Genomic DNA, 21,603 nt, shown 5'->3' on the forward strand with positions numbered 1-21,603 from the left:
TTCTACCTCTATGGGGAGGAGAGAAGTTAGAGGTAATGCCACTTTCAGGACAATGAGCACAGGGGCTAAGTATCACCGTCCCTTCCCGGGCAGAGGGGCTAAGTATCACTGTCCTTCCCACACAAAAGGGACAGTCCTCCTCCTCACTGCACATCCAGTTTGAAGAGACAACAAGGGCTAGCAAGGGAGAGAGAGAGAGCGAGGGAAGGAGGAAGGGAAGGAGGGAAGGAGAGAAGGAGAGAAGGAGGAACCATGAATGTTAAGATTCCAGAAACAGTAAACATGTATCTCCCACTTTCTCATCAGTTACTTAACAGTCTGGAGGTTGGCAAAGAAAAGGGGTGGGGGGTGGGGTGGGCTAGTTTTGATTCTGGACTTTTAATTACTCATACTGTATCAAGATTTTAAAATCTTTCATAACCTTGTATCAAGCATTCAGGGAAGAAAAAGAACATACCGACAAACCTGTGTTTAGAGTTGGTTCCTGCACAATGCACACAAGGTTTGCATGGTAACAGAAGCCAAACAAAGGAGTTTCAAGGAGCAAGGTGCAGCTCCATGGTGGGGTGACCTAGGACATCAAATAAGCCCCACCCTCTAACCACTCATGTGCTGCTCCCCTGCAAAAGAGAGGCAAGAGAACAACCCAGATGAGAGTCAAGAACCCTGGGCAGAAGCCTTGCAGGACCGAGGGTGCCACAGGTCCATCCTGAGGCATGACACCCTTGGCTTGCTGACACTGGAGCAGGCAGAGGGTAGCAGCAGGAGTCAGATTCAGGGGTTAGGAAGCAAGACAGGAGAGGCATGACAGAGGCCCCTCAACAGCCCACATAATATGGAGTCCCTCTCAAGAAGCAAAGCCATTTAATGAAGCAAAGAACTGGGCAAGAAAGATAAGCCAACCAAGAGGAATGGCGACAACAGATGACCATTTTCTCTTCTGAGATGACTCTGACAAGCCATGAATGCACACTTCGGGCGACTGTCTTTGTCTGACCACAGCCCTCACTGGTCCCATTCCACAAAAAGACCACCCAAGCACAAGTGTGGGATGAAAAGTCGGGGTGCTCAAGATACCACCTTCCAATACCAAATTTTCATAATTATAACAGAAAGGCGTAAATTTTCTAATGCATGGCAGTTCAAAAAGTAATCAAGGGAATGAGCCGCAGGGCTATTTTAATGTATGCAAAGCTAGTGACCCACAGTAAATGGGAGGTAAGCGACAATGAATGCAAAGTAATGCACACGTACTAAAGTCCTGGTCTGATGAGGGACGGCTAAAATTAACACCCAATTAATTTTCGAATTGACAAACAAATGAAACCCATAAATCTACTTTCTCATTAATTTTCTTGTGGTATAATTTAAAGCAGTAATATGAGGGCAAAAACTGAACATTATCCATCATAAATATCAAAAGATAGCACGGTAACACCGTAAATTATGCATATTACCTGTTGTTAAAAATGATTTATGTATTATCAACTTTATCATGCATTGTAGAGGTCTCCATCTATCTTGTGAAAATCTGGAATTTTGGTAAAAGCTCAGGAGGAATACAACTGTCAAGTGTATGCTCAAAACAAAAACAAAACAACTGTGACCTCTTGTTGAGGCCCATGGGAGGAAAGGGCAAAGCTGGGGTCATCACAGGTCCCTGTGAACAGAGACTGGTGTTGCAGAAGTGATGTGCCTGCTTTCCAAGGGAAGGAGGGCTGGGTCCACGAAGGGAGCAGGTATGGATAGACAATGGATGAGCCTCGATGGCCACGTGTGGGACATTCAAGATGAGGAGACTAAGAATGCTAGCCGGCCTGCACAGAAGGACGCTTCATTTCAACATGGTCATGGGTGATTTTCTCCTGCCTTCCTATGCTTCAGAGGATGGGGCAAGAATGAACAGTAACTCATTTGTGCTCATCAATTAAACCACACAGAGTTTATATTTATTAATTAAATGGAGGGAGAGACACTCGGATTTAAAAGGTTCTGTTCTGGTCCAAGGAAGATGGTAGCACACACTTGTAATCCTAGTGCTGGGGAGGCGGACACAGGCAGATCCTAGTTCTTAGCCAGGAGACTCAAGCTAGTTAGGTGAAAGCTCCAGGCAACTGGGAACCTCTGTCTTAAAATTAGATGGACAGTGTTCTTGAGGAGTGGCACCCAGCAGTGAGTGTTCCCTGGCCTCTCACTGGTACACATAGACTCTCTCCTTTCTACCTCCCTTTCTACCTCTTTCCCCTTCCTACCTCCATTTATTTAAAAACATCTTTTACTGCATTCTTTTTTCAAGTATTTTTTTTTACATAATAGAAAATTTGATAGGTAATTGCTATATTTTGACTAAGTGGCTTAAACATCCAAGTCTAACCCCTTGATCAGAAGGGACATCAATTCTAGTCACCAACTTTCTACATTTACTTTTATAAATAGCATCTTTTCTGTAATTCTTTAGAAGGAGCAACTCGTGGTTTGCAAAATAGGTTTATCCTTAAATCACAATCTTTTTTCTTCTGTTTCTTTTGGTTGTGATGAGAGATCAAATGTATGGCTTTGTGCATGCTAAAAAGTACCGCCATTAAGTTCTATCCTCACCCTTTAGATTTTCCAGGCAAGGTCTTACTAAGTACTCCAGCTAGCCGCGAACTCACTATTTTCCTGCCTCATTCTTTCAAATGCTGGAATTAGAGACAGGAATCACCACACTCCACATAGTCATGTTAGGTCTAAATAGAAATAGGACTGTCTCACCCACTGAAAATTCAAGTCTATCTCATGGCTGTGAGCATTTAATATGCAGAAGGACAATTCACATGGACTGGAAATGGTAAAGGACAGGATGTTTAACCTCCTCTGCAACCCATGATGGAGAACAGAGTTGGTAGAATAGGTCGACAATAAAATAATGTCCTAACAAAAACAAGGGTTCTCTTTTCCAGCAGGCTTTCATTGTGAAATCAGGAGACTTCACATGGCTAAGGAGAAAGGATTCTGACTACCCATACCCTGACAGCAGTCCACTTGAGAGCCACCATACCCAAGCTTTCAGGACACTGTGGTCTTAAGAAGTCACTAGTGAGTCCAGGAAACAAGCCGCCCTTCCCGTCCCTGGCCCCCACAGTGTGCTTCTGAAAGCTGCCCATGTCTAGTTTAAAGTTGGAGATGTTGGGTTGGGGATTCAGCTCAGTGGTAGAGCGCTCGCCTAGCAAGTGCAAGGCCCTAATTTCAATCTTCAGCTAAAAAAAAAAAAAAAAAAAAAAAAAGTTGGAGATGTTGGACTCCAGTCGATCTGTCTCCTTTTCTGCCAGTGTGCAGGAGGTGCGTGAGGTGCTGTTATCTCAGCCACATTAGACAGAATGTTGGTAGGAAGCCCCCCCCCCCCGAAACACACCATAAATGAGTGGGGCGTGTGGAACTACTCCCTGGCACACTCAGACACCCTTGCTCACGTCATTAAATGAGAGCAAAGGGGAGCTTTGCCAATCCAGAGTAAGCTGTTTGCTTTGCCACAAGGAAGCCGCTGAAGGTCAGGCGTGAAGTGCCAGGTGTTCCAGAGAGCACAGTTAAAATACATTTCCACCCAAGAAAATCGGTTTTAACTTTGGGAACTAACAAAGCCTGCAAACTTTAATCATTAGACCCCCCCCCCCAAATAGCTAAGCTCTCTCATAAAAGGTCCAGCAGAATAAAGCGACCAAAAACCAGTTTAGAGAAGGGGCTTTTCCCATTTCCATATTTCATATAATTGAATGTACACAAGGCCAGGTTTCTAACGTCCATTAATGAGTGGCATGTTCGACGACACACTTCATGTGTCTGCCTCCTCGCCTGGAGCCCCGAACTGCTTGGGTGGCCAAAGTGAACAATATGTTCACGGCAACATGGCAACACAGTGAATGCAGGTCATCAGGACTCTGTTGCTTGCATTTCTCTGTTGTGTGACAGGAACAATTATTTAATTTTATCCTTCAAAAACTCTAATAGATATGCATATATATCTTGCTCCTGGAAGTTGCTCTCTCAGACAGATTAGTTTCTCTGAGATAAAAGACACCATTTTGCCACCGAAGGTCAGAGGCACCCTCACCCCACCCCCAGCTGCCACCCTTACCCTGGCCTGTGCTTTTGAACTCGGGCAAGTGCTAAGAAGTCCAGCTCGGCATTAGACAAAAGGCAAATCCAGAAACAGTAATAAATAGTCATTAAAAACAAGATCCAACTACAAAGATGGTGGAAGCTGAGGTTTCTCTGTGACCTACAACACCCCACAAGAAACAAGCCTTATCTAAACAGTCCCGGTTTCAAGGGACAAGAGTCACACACACCCCAAGCCAAATTAAGAGACACCAGGGCTTGCTTTACTGAACTAGAAATGGCCTGAGACGTAAACCCATCTTAATAGGAAACAGGTACTAACGACATGTTAAGAGTAACAATGTTGATCATTTAGAGTATGTAAAATATATATTAAAGCCTGGTGATGGTGGCACACACCTTTAATCCCAGCTCTCAGGAGGCAGAGGCAGGTGGATCTCAGAGTTCAAGACCAGCCTGGTCTACAGAGTAGGTTCCAGGGCTACACAGAGAAACCCTGTCTCAGAAAACAAACCAACCAACCAACAAACAATTATATATATATATATATATATATATATATATATATATATATATATATATATATATATACTAAAAGCTCAGTTCCTTCAGTTTGTTAGGCCACAGGACCCTTGCAGACTATATCAAGGTTTAAGTTAACCCTGACTTCTCAGACTTAACAGAGAACACACTTCACAGCCCAGATCAAAGCAACCCCAAATGAGAGCACAGGAGAGAGAGACAGACAGAGAGATGAAGTGAATTCCAAGGGCTGTACCTTCCACTGGCTCCCTTCGTTCATAGTCCAGGCCTTCTCGCCAACACTTTCTGAGGCCTTGTTTGTTCCACAAAGAATATTCTAGCCATCTGATGCTCTATGACTGAGCTGGTGGCCTTTCAGGAGATCTCGCCCCTCTCTGAAGAAAGCAAACAACTGCATAGATACCATTACACTAAGGAAATCTCTTAGAAAAGCCAAACAAGTCGCTAATCTCCCCAGCCCCTTCATCCAAGCAAGAGATAAGAAAAGCAAACCTAAGGCGCTTTCAACCACATTCCAGGGACAGGCTCCCCTTTTCTTTCTTTATCGAAATTCTAGCATTTAAGTCTTGCATGTGTGTGTTTGTGTGTGGTGGTGGTGTTTTTTCCCTTTTTTCTTTTTCTCTTTTTAAACAGACCTGACAGGATAAACTGCTGCTTCCACCCGCAAACAAAGCAGTATTTGTTTAATAATGATTGCTGCCATGGGTACAGTAAACAGGGGGCCCAGCATTTGTGTTTATGAACAAACACATCATCTTACCGGAGCAATTTAACATTAACCAGGTGGAATAATCAACAGATTTCATAGGTGACACCAGGGGCAGAGTAAAGTAAACAGAACTGGGGAGGAGAAAGGGGCAGCTTCCCCAGAATGAAGGTCGGGGGCAGGAGGCAAATGCATTGGAGAGTAAACAGCTGGGGAGAAGGCAAGATACACAAGCCATCTTCCTCCTGACATTTAGAGAAGCAGGAAGGTTGTTAAGTTCCATGGATCAGCTGCTGACCACCAGGAAATCCAACTGGTTGGAGACCTGGCCTGCTTGTTTGCACAACGCCATGTTTGTGGATAAACAGCGCTTTGCTGTTACCCAGCCGCCATTACTCCTCCTGGAAACCAGGCAGAAGCAATCAGAGTCTGTTTAACTCCTTCTTGGGGACATTACCTAGAGCTTTAAAAAAAGAAAACATACAGTGTCGTGCATCCCCTCTAAAGACAAAAAGCAGGTCACTCCAAATGAGGCGGATCAACCTTGGGTAACTCCCTTTTATTTCCTGGCTTGCAGATAAAAATCCAACAGAGGTTTTGGTGTAAAGTACTCAGGGCTGGACCTGGACTCTGGCTTTGAAAAGGCCTATGATGTGTTCCTGCTTCAGGAACTGCCTGCATTGCCTGGGTTCATCTTCTTTTATCAATGAAATACATGGGTCAAACACAAACCCTGATGCTTTCTTGCTCCACATGCAAAGCTTCCATAATTTCCCTGGGCCAACAAATACATGGGGTAGAACCCACAAGAGCTCTGCAAAATTCAAACTATGCTACATGAAGATAGTGTCCTTGAAAAAATATAAATGACATAAACAGTCAGGAGTTCCTTGTGAGACTAGCATTAGGGGGAAAAATCATATCTTTGCAAAAGCTAGAGTAAGTTAATTCATCATGTCCATTAAGAAGAAATATTCCATCTTTGAAGATTCACTTCATGTGTAAACTGCCATACATAGCAAGCTGACTTCAAGTTACAAAGACATTATCAGAAATGCTATATTTAGGGATTCAATCTGCAGCAAAAGCATTAGCTTTAACTTATTTTTACAAACAGTATAATATCATTAAACTACTTAATTTTGGTGCGTGTGAAGAAGATCCCTCTGTTACTTAACTTCTAATAAGCAAAGCATACTGAAAAACAGTTTGATAATGCATCTAACATCTTACACTTGCAAATCAGTTAATTAATTTTAAAAATTCTGCATTCTGCTAGTGCAAAATACAGCAAAACATTGTCTGCTGGTTATCCAAGGCAAAATTTGAGAGTGAGAAAAAAAATTTTTTAAAGAGACACACCCCAGAACTTTGACAATGACATACATTATTCATTGTGACATAATTTACTTTTTTGTCTCTGTCTCCAACAGAGTAATAAAAAGCTTTGCTGCCTGCCTGTCTCCCTCCCAGCACCAATTTCCCATCCCCTATGAAATCTCAGCATTCACTGGCTCTTGTTTCCCTCTCTGGCTTCAAGTATCCAATCTCTGTTCTGCAAACTTCAAGTCACAAAGAAGCATCCCCGTGTTTTCTCCGGTTATGTATATGTTTTGTTTTGTGCTGTGGGTTGTTTCCAGGGTCCTCTGTTCACAATCTTCTTTCTCCACATCAACACAGCCCAGAAGGCTTAGCATTCCCTGCTCTGGGAAGAATTTCCCACTGGGCATTCAGGGCCCTGTAATGCAAAGACTTGTGGCTCAAGGGCTGGTTAGCACCCTGTGATGTCTCCTTCGCCTGGAGATCCCTAGAGCTGGAGCTGCCCCACTGCCCTAGAAAAGGCAACCCGGGCTTGCTCAACTGAGGGATGATGCAAGCACATGACAGGGGCTCGCCCTCCAGTGCTCTGGGACAGAACATTCCAGGCTCCCTAACCAGGGATGTGGTCAGCTTGACAAGGAAGTCCTGGAGAGCAAAGTGCCTGACCTGAGGTCCCAGTGAGAGCTTCTAAGACAAAAGCTACTCCCTGCCTTTGTGGCCTTCTGCCTCAGGCAACAGTCATTGTTCACCATCTATCCTTGAACTCTTTGCCCATTCTCCCCAACTCCTCTCTCTCTCTCTCTCTCTCTCTCTCTCTCTCTCTCTCTCTCTCTCTCTCTCTCTCTCTCTCTCCCCTGCTGCCTGAAGCTGGGATAAACTAATAGGATACCAATAAAGCAGGATAAACACAGCTTGCAGTTCCAAATGGCAACCTGCAGCACTGTTTCCAAGTCTCTTTGATAAAAGGCCAACAACTGAACCCTGACTTTATTAGGGCAAAGGTGAACCCAGGCAAGCAGTCACCAGCCACAAGGAGGTGAAGGTAACTATTGGAAAGGCAAAAACCTGGCATCCAGACTCTTCCCATAAATCATCACATCCATCTAGACTCACTGTGACAGTTACGTTCAAAGGCTCAGCATTATTTATTTTATTCTCTTATAGACCTCAAGTTCACAAGGGTTAATATTAAAAATAAATAACCTACTGATTAAGAAGCCTTTAATACAAGTTCTCCATTCAGCTTTTCAAAAATAGTTCCAAGGGACACAAAGAGGACTTGATTGAAAAGTCTGGTTGGGTCTCACAAATTCTCTTGGGACTGAGAAACCTGAGATTCTTTAAGAATCTCATGTGCCATCTGAGGGGACACTGGGACCAGATCCCCAAGCCAAATTCCCCCCTTCCTCCTCTGTTATTTCCATCCACACCTACACTATACTATTCAAAAAAAAAAAAAAAAAAAAAAAGGCTCACATTTGATAAACAAATGTCTCTTCGGGGGAAATTTTGTATCACTTCTTCAAAGGGAAAGGCAGTATGAAAGCTTCCATCAAGACAAAGGCTGGCATACATGTAGCAAAGCCAACCCAGGTAACACTAGTCACCCCAGACCTGTTGTTTTCTGAGGATGGAGGGGGGCCACAGCCTTTCTATGTTCAATAATGAGATGATACTTGCTAAAGACACATTAAAGATACAACTGCCCAATGCTCTCCTTGCTGTTAACAGAAGGATTTAAAAATATTTGCAAGTGGGCGGGCAAGATGGCTTAGGAGGAAAAGGCAGTTGCCACCAAACCTGGGGACTTGAGTTCCATTCCCAGGACCCACACCGTAGAGGAGAACAGACCATCACAAGTTGTCTTCTGACCTACACATGTTCACTGTGGATCATGAATGCCCACATATGTGCACAATAACTCACACAGAATGTTTTTAAACATTACATACTGGGGGGGGGGGGGGGTCTCTGTAAAAAAAAAAAATATATATATATATATACACAGAAAGAGAGATGTGTGTGTGTATGTGTAAATACACATGTATCAAAGATATATTTGAAAATGGGATTGATTCAGTATCAAACCACAATATTAAGAATTTGTGAATCATTCATGACCCATCTAAAATTCCTCTCCAACTCACCAGTGAACAATGCAAGCTTACATCCTGGGAAACACACTGGAACCAGAGGGGAGACACAAGGGACTTAGGATCCAGGATGAATCCATGACTCAATACCTTCCTAGCAATGGCACTCATACAGCATCCATGAAGGACCTACTGAGTATATTTATTCTACTAGGGAAATAATCCACTGAAAAATCAGATTTTCTATGCTTGTCCCAAAGCAAACAGGGCCCCAGGGCTCCTGGACTGTATTGTGCATGGAGACGTGCTAAACATCCCATCAGCTGTTCTGGTGCTGGACCTCTCTCACCACCCCACCTCTTCCCACTCCAGCAAAGAGCCAGGGCACCAACCACTCCAGGCTCGCGGCCTTTCCATGATGTAAGTTCAGAGTTTATTCAATACCAAGCAACTACGATATGATAAGAAGCATAAGCATATCATTCAAATGCTTTATTGGTCCAAAAGATGGATGCTTTTATTAGCCCAACCTTCTTTGTAATGGAGTGCCACTGTTGACCCAGCATTAGCCTCCTTCCCTGCCATTAATCACACTTCTAAGAGCTCATTTTGCCTTAAAATCTTAAGAAATTGCTATAATTTAAAGACATGGTGTCTACATAATGGGAAATGCTTCATAGATTGTATCATTTCTTAAAATACAGTAGGCTTTATGAGAACAATGGCCATGATGCGAACACATTACAAAATGAGAATTATTTTTATTATACATATAATACATAAAAGAAAAGGCAGAATATAAGCTCCCTTTCATATGCGTGGCTTCCCATATCTGTACTCTTTAATCATTACATTTGGAAGACCAAAACTATAGTAAGTAGTTTGCAGAGAACAAGCCCCCCCCCCAAAAAAAAAAACCTCTCTAAAAAACAAATAAAAACTAAAAATGAAAGGGGACTCTTGCATAGAAGAGACAGGTGTGAAAACGCATGGTGAGCCTTAAGAAAATCCCATCCACCCTCTATTCCTCATTTATCATCTCTACTTCCTGTGTCCTGTCTGTCCCGGGGAAGGGAACTATGAGAGGCTCCTCAATAAAAGGTGTCAGGATGAACTATAGCCATCTGCCGACTCACTCTCAGTGTGACTTCAGTGACAGAATGACACCCTGCACTCACAAGTCCTCAGCTCATGAAAGCGCCTCTAGAATGGCTTCGGCATGGCCGAACCCACAAAGGAAGGCATCTGAGCGTTTTTGACACAAACACATCTTTTCTAATGAGTCTTTTCATGTTTCTTTACTGCTAGACAACCAGACTGGAACATATACAAGTGCACATTCAGATCTTAAAAACACACAAAAACTGTGACACTATGTCCCAGTCAGGCAAAAAAAAAAAGATGAGAAAGACATCAGGTTCTACTCGCTTCAAAGAACTGAGAATGAACTACCCTGAAAGTCAAGGATCCAAAGATAAAGGCCTGTGGTTCACAAGGAACCTGAGACACATACAAGAACTAGTGATGAAGGGTAGTGGGGAACAGATCCAAGGAATGGTACTGCTCTTTCTGTAATAGACACTGCCAACTCAGCAGTAAGGGGTCCCTTTTCAGGAATACGTTTCTCTCAATGCTGCTACATAGCCAAGGTGAGCAACAAGCATGGAGTCAGCGGTTCCACCTAGTCAAGAGGCTAAATGCTGAATCTCCCCCCACTCCCAGGAGCTGGGGGGGGGGGGGGCAGTGCTTGGCCAGGGAGGGTATTGCAAATAATATAAATCTTCACCAAACTGCTTTTGCCAGTGTACCAGAAGCATGCCAGCATGTCAGGCAGAGCTTAAGCCTTCAGAGGGGATGGGAAAGGCAGCCACATAGCTGAGCATGATAACAGCTGATGTCTGTTCGATTCTCAGCAGGATTCAAAGACCTGTTCAACAGGAAAGGAGATTTTCCATTTTGGCACTTATAGGGTAAATAAGAGATGGGGTACAGAGTGTCTTCAGAGCAGAAAAAATATTGTTAATTTCCCTCACAAAACAGGGAAGTTACAATCACAACTTTCATCTCCTGTCAAATGGACCGGTATCAATACCATAGGGAATACCTATCAAAGATTACAGTCCCTAGGACGGCATGCCCAAAAGGGCCAAAATATTCACTCTTGCCAGCCAGCACAGCTGCAAGGGCTATGTCTCCAGCAGCGGCTTACTGATAGAGATGTTCTTGCCTCCCACAAACAGGAAGTTATCAGCTTTTCCACTGCTGCTTCCAACTTGTGTGGAAGATGGTACAAAGCTCTGGGAGTATCAGCAGGGATGATGCATGTTCTGGGATCATCTCAGCCTTAACATATACAAACTTTGAGTGGCAGGTATGCTGAAAAGGGGTGTGGACTTACTTAGGTATCATTTCGAGCTCTGCCAACAAACCACCAACCATTCCATTTCCCCCATTTCTCATCTCTAGAGTCATACCCCTCTGTATGCGGCTTTGATCTTTCTTCTCTAAAATACTTATTTTGTGCCCAGTCATGTCAAGGCCGGTGTAAGTGTTGGGGCAACAGTGGGGAACAAAAATCAATAGAATCCCATCACCATGGAGGAGAGGATCTAATGGAGAAGACAGGCATTAATCAATGAGCCACACACAGAAAAGCCGAGCCAAATGGAGGTAAGTGCTACTGTGAAAAATGCACGGTCTCTGGAAGCACAAAGGTAATATATGTAAAGTGCCTTGCATGCAGTAGGTGCTCAATAAATCACATTGATGATTACTAGCTCATAAAACCCATCCCTCTGGGAGGCCACTGGGAAATATTCAAGCACAGAACACTCTTCTTGTCATAAAAAGAATCTGAACCTAGGACTGTGTTCTCAGCTACCCCCGTAAGAATAATGTTTTTCATGCCATATGAATGAGGAGGATAACATCAACACAGTCTGTATTTCTTTCTTCTAAGGACAGTGTGGAGTTAGGTCTCACTTATTGCAGTACAGTGAAAGGGCAAAATGGGGAGCAGAGCAAACCAGCCTGGCTGAAAGTAAACTTAGGATTATCATTTGAAGCCTCACAATCTTCAGGGGGGGAAAAGTCTTTAATTATCTCTTCAGCAGCATCTCTCCTGTGTGTCCTAAGATGGTTGTGGTCTAGTGACTGCCAGTAGGCGTGGCACCCCGCACCTCAGTGTATGGCTATCAGTGATTAAGTACCAGCTGTCCACCTGCGGGAACACTGGACAGGAACCAAACAGTGCCCGTGATCCAACTCCAACCACCGACAACTTCTACCCAATCAAGAGGTGACATGGGCCTGTCACACTAAATGGCAATCTAGGTATGTTCAAAGCTTACCGAATAGCCCTCCAATGTCCTGCATCTTCCCTTCCCACAGACCGATAAATATTCAAAAAGACTTTGAAACATGATATGATCTCTCCACACTGTAAAAATTGGAAAAGTATTTGTAATTATGTGCTCCTGTGGGACTTTGTGCACATGAGTGCATTGCTCATGGAAGCATTGGATCGCCTGAGGTTATAAGCCTCCAGGAATGGGTGCTGGGAATTGAACTCAGGTCTTCTGGAGCAGCAGTAGCTGCTCTTAACTGATGAGCCATCTCTTCAGCCCCGGTAAATACTTTTGACTTTTTTTTAGAATAAAGGTTCGATTTATTTTATCACAAGGTAAGGATCTTTCACAGGAGAATATACCTTCAGTTTTATCAGAGTAGCTCTGGTAGACATAGAGTCATAAACAGTTGCATTTGGAGTAGACAGGTGTACCAAGGACAAGTATGTTCAGGTGAGTGTGGTTCATGTCAAGATATCAAGCTTTTTAAAATTTTCCCCTGAAACAAGATTTGTCTGTGAAGCCCTAGCTGTCCTAGAACTCACTCTGTAGACCAGGCTAGCCTCAAACCAGAGGTCCGCCTGCCTCTGCCTCCCAAGTGCTGGGATGAAAAATGTGTGCCACCACTGCCCAGCAATACCCAGTTCGTAAAAACCCAGTAGCTGAGAGATCTCAACCATCATCATCCAATACCGAGCACCTGTCTGGTATTGTTAGATGGAATGGAGCAGATCCATGAGCAGCTTGGTAAATGGTCCAAAATGAGCACCTTCCCTTTTCAGAGCCTAGACTAAAATGTCTTTGGGATAATTTCCTTTGGGTCCAACTATTAAAAGTTTAAAGAATAAAGGAAATAATACATCAAAAATACTAGGAAGGATTAGTAAAATAATCTTGCCTAGCAAAGTGTCCTTCCATAGCAGTAAGAATGAAGAAGGGTGACTTCTACCACATACCCAGAGCATCTGATGACATCCATAGACATGCCTGGCCATCACAGCTGGGGCAGGGACATGTGATCAGCTTCAGCACCAATGCCACAACACATTTTGCATTGCACAGTCCTTAAAACAACTACTATCTGGTTCTACATGTCAGGAGCAGTACAGGAAGAAATGTGTTCGAGAAGAATGCGCTAAAGCTGGGGAGATGGAAACCCCTGGGGCTCACTAGGTAGCCAGCCTAGTCTATTTGGAAAGTTCCAGGCCAATGAGAGACCCTGTCTCAAAAAACAAGAGAGAGAGAACTCAAAGAATACAGCTGAAGTTGCATTTTGGACTCTACACAAACATGTGCACACATTCACCTATATACAATTAACACACATACATATACACACAACCTGTTCTACTTTAATGGGATCAAAACACCAATGAGTCCTGATGTGTGTCCAATAAGGCACCCTCCAACTTTAATGCTTTTTTTTTTTTTTTCTGTGTTTTTACTTCATAAATGCACTGCTCTGAGCATCCTTGATGGATCTGGTGAAATAATCCTTAGGTCTACTTGGATGTGATACAACCATCCCTCAGCATCCTGTCTCCTACCAGGCATACCCAGATCTCCACATATCCAGGCTTTTCTTTCTAAGGGTGTGATCTGCATGTGACCTATAGATATCCTCCTGGAAAGCTCTACCTTCAGATTACTCACAGTACCTACCATGACATATATAGCTGCTCTGCCTATATGTAAATGTAATGTATATGCAAGGAATATGTAAAACAAAATCAAATCATGTCAATGGTGATACAGTTGTTTTTCTGAATACACTGGATCTAGGATTGACTGATAAAGCCACAGAGGCTGAGTAGAAAGGAAGTGGCCAAGCTTGAGAGGGAAGACTGGAGCAGGAACTTCCATGTGCACAGATCCCTGTACAGCTCAGATGGGAGGAGGTTTGCTTGGTGGGTTGCTTGTTTGATTTTGTTTGTTTGTTTCTTTGTTTGTTTGTTTTTTCCTAGGTTTTAATGAGTAAAGAACCCAGAATAAGGTGAACTCGAAGAGGTTGGTAGACACATGAGGAAAATGTCTCCAGGCCTAAAAAGGAGAAGGCCTATCTGCTCTGTCTGCCTGTGCTGTCTCCTCTAGCTCGCACGCACTTACTCACCTCTTCCCTTCAGCGCTCCTTCTGTTGGGATTGGGAGGAGCGAAAGGATCTTGTTCACTGTCAAGTGTCTCTGTCTAGTGCCTCCCTCTCCTTCCCTGAACTGCCAGATGACTGAGAGGAACTTTGTCTCTACTTCCTCCCCTCCCACTGCAAGCTCACTGGCTTTGCTGAGGATCTTCAATCCACCACAACCAGCCATTTCAAAGGAGCTTGTGGCAGCTAACTGTAATTGAGATTTCCAATCCTTCTCTTCCTTGACTCCTGGCAAACCGTGATTGTCCTTCAGATTATCTCTCTTGGGAAAAAAGTCTCCCTGTGGACATATGGTTCCCTCTATCCTCTGTGTGCATGTGTCCGTGTGAGCCTGTGTGTCCATGCCCATGTGCTTGGGTGTATGGACACTTGGTCAGTGTCAGGTATCTCCCCAATCACTCTCCAACATGTTTCATGAGACACATTCTTTCACTAAGCCTGGAGGCTTCCCTTTGACTGACAAGCTCTAGGGCCTGTCTCTGCCTCCCCAGTACTGTGACTACAGAAACACACCACCACATCTATTTTTTTATGCTGGGTGTAAGGAATCAGATCTATGTACTTGAGAAAGAGGAACTCTACTACTAAGCTATGTTTCCAGACACCTCTGTGCATTTTGAGGGATCTCCCTCTACTTAAATTGCCATTTTCCAACTCTGAAGCTGGAGCAGCAACTCTTCAGTAAAGGGCTGAAGAAAAACAATGTCTTATCATGTAGGCATCTGGTTTCTCACCTGATTACTTAGCTCTGGTGCAGAAACATCAGGAAAACACAGGGATCCAGCTATGTTCTCATAAAACTTTACTAACAAAAGAACTACATGGACCCCTGCCACAAGGCTGCTACCTGCCAGCTCTGGCTCTCAAGCACTAGCAACCTGGAACCCATGTCTTCTGTGTTTGGTCATCTTAGTGGCCCCAAACCACACTCAGCAAAGTGCTTTTCCAGAGCAGCAGATCCTTGTCCCTACATCCTCAGCATGGTTGTTATTGTTACTAAAACCTAAAAGAACCTCCATGCTGCATCTTCTGCTTCTCCAGCCATCCGGATTCCTAGTCTGCTCCAACTCCTGGATTCGCAGGGAAGGGTTAAACTGACTACCCTCTCTTCCTTCTCTTGTATGCCCCACATGACCAGCTTTACTGTCTGTGTGGCAGTGAACACTGTCAGATCGACAGGATCTGGGATCACACAGCAGACAGACCTCTGAGCATGTCTGGGGGAAGTAGCTCAATTGAGCTAATTAAGAGGGGATGACCCACCCTTCTGGTGAGTGAATGAAAAGAAGAACCAGAGCTGAGCACCAGCAGGCATCTCTCTCTGTTTCTTGACTGTGGGTGAGATATGCCCACCCTCCTAAACTTCTTCTGACCACTTGGTCCTTCCCTGCCGTGATGGACTGTACCTCCAAATGATGAGCATAAACAAACCCATCTTCCTTACTGGATTTGCTCAGATATTTCGTCACTGCAAGAAGGAAACATTGGGCTTGCTCATCCCTTTTTCCTTCTGACCACGTTTCCACCACTCTGTGGAGTCCGGAAACTCTCGGCTCACTCTGTCCAGCACAAAAGCCACTGGCTATCTGTGGCTCTAGAACACTGTAAGTGTGACTAGAGCACATGTAGAAATGAATTTTATACATGTATAAGTTTAACATAAATCAGTCTAAATATAAAATTTAAAACTGATGCTCAATTCAGTTCCTGGAAAACTACTGGTTGTCTGAAAGCTAAAATCAGAACAAATATTTTCAATGAAATTTTAATGTTTGAATTGAGAAGATTTGTCCAAGGCTTCCCCTGAAAGGAAAAAAAATGTAAAATGATTTTTCATGCATTTTTATTACTTACTAAATGTCAAAATAATTATATTTTGGTTATAGCAGATGAAGTACAAATTTATATTTGATTCTTTTTACTTTCTCTAATGTGGCTACTAGAAAATTTTAAGTTCTCTCTGGATCACCAAGCTTTCTCAGCCCTCTCCTATTAAAATGTCTCAATGCTAACTCAAGGTAGGAAGCCTTTGCCAGTACCTTCTGTGCTGTGTCTGCAAGAGGCATTCATCTAAAAGGGCTGAAAGTTGTGCACTGAATACTTCGAATTCATGCTATTTCAATTTTTTTTTTGATGGCACCAATAAGCCATGGATTGTGTCTGCAACTAAAAGGATACAAGGCTGCTTGATAATTTAATTCAATGTCAGATAGATGGGTGTGTGTGTGGATGGACAGACGGAGGTACAGATGGACAGATGCAGATACTGTACAGGTAGGATTAAGAATCCATGCCTGTCTGGCTTTAGACAGTGACTCAGCATCAGTGATGTTTCCTATGTTTCAGGCCCAGGTCGACACTGTTAGGACAACAGGCATGGAGGGAAGAGACTAATCTCAAGAAGCAGCAGAAATGACAACCAAAGCTGACATAGTCACCAGTACAGAGATGACTGTCCAACAGGAGCCACTGGGTGAGACTGAATGGGGGTGGTGGGGGAGAAAGGGTCTTTACAATCAACTGTGGTGGGCAGGGATAGACAGGCAACATCAAGCATGGCGCATCCTGAGTAAATTCCAGGCCTCACAGCTACCATCCAAAACACACATTTACCATCATTGTTTTAGAAGAAGAAACAAAAGATCAGAGAACATTCTCTTATAAACACAACCGCAGCAAACAGCACTGTGAACGTCAAAGCCATCCAATGTGATCAATGCAGTCTAGGAGACTGAGATGCAGTCCTGGAGAAAGACAGAATGGGCAGAGTTTCAAGATGCAAGGAAAAGGCGATGGGTTAGAGGAATGAGAACACAAAGGGACTCCCTACCCTGTACCAAGTATCTTCATCCTTCTTTCATTTTCCTCTGCTTTCCCCAAGGAAAAGAAAACGTTCTTTCCACAATCTTTTTTTTTGGGGGGGGAGGCACTTTTCAGGGATTTTAATGGTCAAAACAGAGAGGTCTGGTTCATTTCAGCTCCTTCACTGCCAAACCAGGGGGCAGGAACTGTTTCAGCTTCTCAGCCTTCTACTTGTCTGTGATGACCAGGGTGTAAAGTACCTGCTACAGCAAACCTTGAACTTCACATTATCCTTGTTTTTCTTGATCTTGACAGATTTGGCATCCTTCCACCAGGGCCATGAGCAGAAAGTCCTTAAGCTCCTCAATTTTCCAAGGCATGGCGACGGACACTCGGCACTGGAGACCGCACGGCAGCGAGAACCGAAGAGAACCGAAAAGCTCTTTCCGTAATCTTAAACCGGTCATCCACCCCTCTTATTCTCTCTGGTGGCCCCTCATTCTATCTGGAAACATACTTGATGACTAAAACCACAACAGTACTTCTGGAATCTACTTCTGCCTATCTGATTCCCAGCCTTCCTCATACTAACTCAAGCTTTTTCAAAGCTCCTTCTCTTGACTCCTTCCGTACTTACAGTTGTCTGTACTATGGATATCGTCTTTAGCAAAGGACTGCAGTCCCTGGCCAAGAGCACTGGGAAGGAGTGTGCACAGACCACTCAGAATGTACCTGGAAAGAGAAACACTGTTCCCTATCACTCCTTACATTGACGGCACTCTCTGAAACTAAGTCTTCAGGTGCATGACCCCACCCTGCAGCCCCTTACCCCCACTCTTCACCCCTCACAGCCTTGTTTGCTTTGTTTGAAGCACCTCCACAGCTTTGGTCATTGCGGCTGTTTCTTGAGTTAAGTTCCATTTTGGGTTGTAAAGAGTCAGGTAGAGATACTGAGTGATAGGGATAGTGAATAAAGGGTGACATCATGAGTGGAGATCCAATCTGTTGGTGACCTGTGGTAGGGGTCAAGCATGGACAGAGGGCAGAAGGAACCTGAGAAACAGCAGCAGTGGCCAAGCTAGAAAACATCATCAGCTAGACATGGGGATTCAGTATCATGTATCTATCTCACACATCTCTTGCCCCCCCGCCTTCTCTCTGCAATGCATGAGTGACCTGCAGCTACTACCATAAACAATATTCAAAACAAAGCCAGTCTGTTCAAGTCATTCTCTTGTTGCCAACACCACCCAGGAGGTGATAGAAGAGGAGGAGGAGGAGGAGGAGGAGGAGGAGGAGGAGGAGGAGGAGGAGGAGGAGGAGGAGGAGGAGGAGAAATGCTGAGGATATTAAGTAGAATATCTGAAAGAGAAGAGAATGGGATTTTGACAAGTCATGGGATCCTTATTAAAAATGAAGGTACAACAGAGGCTAGTGGTTAAGTTTAAGGGCAGCCTTTGGGAACCAGAGGAATCTGCAGGCACACACACTGGAAGTGAAGAACCCAAGACGCCTGCCGAATGTAGCCTGTGGTGCAGAAGTCTGCACTCAGTGTGGTTTCAGATGGAGAGACAGTAATGCCGATGGGCTTAGCAGGAGCTAGGGCTTGGCTAAAGACAGAGATGAAGCAGAGAACATTATGGCTAGACAAGGCAGAGAAACAGACGGCTCGTCATGCTCTAGAGGTGCAGACCAGGCTCTGTAGTGGATGAGGGAAGGATACATGGAGAGGGTTACAATTAGTACAAGTGACAGGAAGGGGCAGAAATAGGCGGCTTTCCTCCAATCTGTATTTGGTTGTTAGCATCAAAGTGAAATTATAAAGAAAAACAGTAGGGAGGCCTAGACAATTTGATAAAAATCCTTCAGAGAGCACAGCCAGCACCCAGCACAGGGATGTACAATAAGCAACTGGTAGATATTCCCTGAACAAACAAGTAAGAACTAAATGGAACAGGATTACCACCCCACCCAGCATATTGGATAAGGCTGGTAATACTTGAGGCCAAGGACTGTCCACAGGCCTCTTGTGCTATTGTTCTGAGACAGTATTTCTTTATGTCGCCAGGCTAATGTTTAACCCCTAAACTTAAGTGACAGTTCTGCCTCAGCCTCCTACTCCATCACACCAGCCAGGTCAGCTCGCTTGTTCTGACAAGGTTATGTATTATTCAAATGGGATAATATAGATGGTACATTTAAGGAGATTAGAAATACTTGGCAATGAGGGTACTGAAATAGGCCAGGACCTGGCATGTAACAAACAGTGGGTACATATTTGTTAAATGAATGAATATGAAAATAAAATGAGGTCACGGCTATCCCTAATTTTAAAAAATGCTTACAATTTGAGTGTTTCATATTTAAACTTCTTTGTCTGCATATATATATAATAAGCCATCCTAGGAAGGGATTCAAGTCAGAGCATGAATCATGCACACCCCAAAGTTGCATTTTTCACCATAATCCATACTACATGAGGCTCAGGGTAGGATATAGTCCTTGTAATGTTATGATGGCTCTCTGCCTCTTCATGTTAAAGATCACTCGGGATTCTGCATTCTTAAATGAGGGATGCTCAGCTTGTATACATTGTCCAACTGCCTTTAATAAACACGGCCCACCTTTCAAAACCAAAGCTTGGTTAACAGCACTCACCCAAGTCAGACTGGCCAACAGAGGGAAGAGCTGTGGCACCCCGCTTCACCCAGACTTGACGACAGAGGCCCTCACTGCAGGTAGCAGTGAGGGAAAAGTGGAGAGACCCCAATCCTGGTCCACGAGTTACCCACCACACAAGCTGCCCAAGACCTAAACTGTCAGCCCCCTTTGCTTGGCAGCCACAGCTGAGGAGCAGCAGCTCAGACTGATCAGCAAGAGGCCCTGTACTCAAGGCCTCTTAATTCACAAACGACTAATACAGCTCCGCTTTTCCAAACACACTGGGAAGGAAGCAGAGCTGGTAAGAGAATTCATTCTTTCTCTCTGATCGTCTCGGATAATAAAGGCATGTTAAACAACTCTTGAGAGAAGTTGGTGAAAACATTTTACCATGAGGCTCTAAGCTACACTGATGTTTGTAAGTATTACGGGCGGAACTGCAAGGAAGGCTTCCGAACTAAGTCACAATTGCTAATGCTTCGGATTTATCCCCTGTAGGATTCCCCACGATAAACACAGATTTGCATATTTTGAAGGTATTTTCTTTGTCTGTTAAGCATGCCTCTTACTGTAAAGATTTCTCCTTTGCCTGGAAGACCCCTTTTTTCCCCCTCCTCATCTCATTTGTAGTCTTGGCCTACTTACTTGCTCATCCTGGGCTTGGGGATGTCTCCCTCAAATGCTAAAAGCTGGGGAAGAGAATTTGAGGCATGGAGACAGGAAGAAAAACCAAGTCATATCTAAGGAGAGACAGGCAAGCCTGTGACAGCTGACACTGCTAGTCCTAGGGCTGGGAGGCTGAGGCAGGAGGCTGTCAAGCTGAAGGCCAGCCTGGGCTACACATTTAACTTTAAGGCTAACCTAGGCAATACAGGGAGACCATGTCAAAAAAAAAAAAAAAAAAAAAAAAAGGAAGGAAGGAAGGAAGGAAGGAAGGAAGGAAGGAAGGAAGGAAGAAAGAAAGAAAGAAAGAAAGAAAGAAAGAAAGAAAGAAAGAAAGAAAGAAAGAAAGAAAGAAAGAGAGAGAAAACCAACAAGAAATGGGGAGAGGGAAGAAAGGGAATAATTGAAAAGAACAGAAAGAGAGTGTGAGAAAGTGTCGGTGAAGAATTGGGACGGGAAGGGGCGCTGAGGAGCATCCAGGGAGCCTCCTTTAGTATTTATGTCATGTGGAAGATCCAAAAACCATTCTGACCTCAGAAACACAGACTAGCTTTACAGGTTCACTGTGTACGATCCCCGAGTTCTAGAGGGCACTCAGAGAGAGGAGTTGAGAACAATCTTGGAAGCCCCAACAGTGGTCTGCATGGTACTGTGCCAAAGAAAGACATCAGAGCCAGCTCTAGGCAGCATGGACTCCTTTGGAGAAGTTACCATTTTGCACTGATTTTAATCTTCCCATTACCTAGAACCCGGGAGTGGTGGCGGGGTGGGGTGGGGTGGTACCACACGCATCCTCTGGCATCTCAAGGAGTAAAGTCTCAAGATCTTCCTTGCTGGCACACTCACATCAGAGTCACTTTCTTAGGCGGACTAGCCGCAGGGGACTCCTCAGGGACTCCTGCAGCCTTGCTGGCCAACCCCAGGCTAATGCTGGTGGTCTTACAGTTGTTGCACTCCTGTGCGGGAGCCTTTGCAGGCACAGATAGATAACTGTGACATCAGGGTCTACCCTGAAGTCCCGCTTGCATCCTGGGACTCCCTGTCTGTACCTCCCAAACCTCTCAACTTCCTCACCCCCACTATGTATCTGAGTCTCTTTCCCTTCGTCTCACCCCTCTTCACCTCTCTTCCTCTTTCTGTTTATCTTTCTCGAATCTTCCTTTGTCTCTTGTTTCCTCTGTCTTCTCTTGGTCTGCCTCTTTTCTCCTCTCAGACTCTGTATTTCAG

General features: G+C 44.2%; 1 protein-coding gene and 1 pseudogene across 6 annotated transcripts in view; both read right to left on the minus strand.

Moving 5' to 3' along the window:
• The window catches only part of Foxp1 (forkhead box P1), a 607,655-nt gene that overhangs the window by 240,881 nt on the left and 345,171 nt on the right, over nucleotides 1-21,603 (minus strand). The gene's annotated exons all lie outside the window — the stretch shown is intronic.
• LOC118580455 lies at nucleotides 17,179-17,432 on the minus strand (annotated as a pseudogene).

This window comes from Onychomys torridus, chromosome 3 (genome assembly GCF_903995425.1).
Source record: "Onychomys torridus chromosome 3, mOncTor1.1, whole genome shotgun sequence".
Classification (NCBI taxonomy): Eukaryota; Metazoa; Chordata; class Mammalia; order Rodentia; family Cricetidae; genus Onychomys; species Onychomys torridus.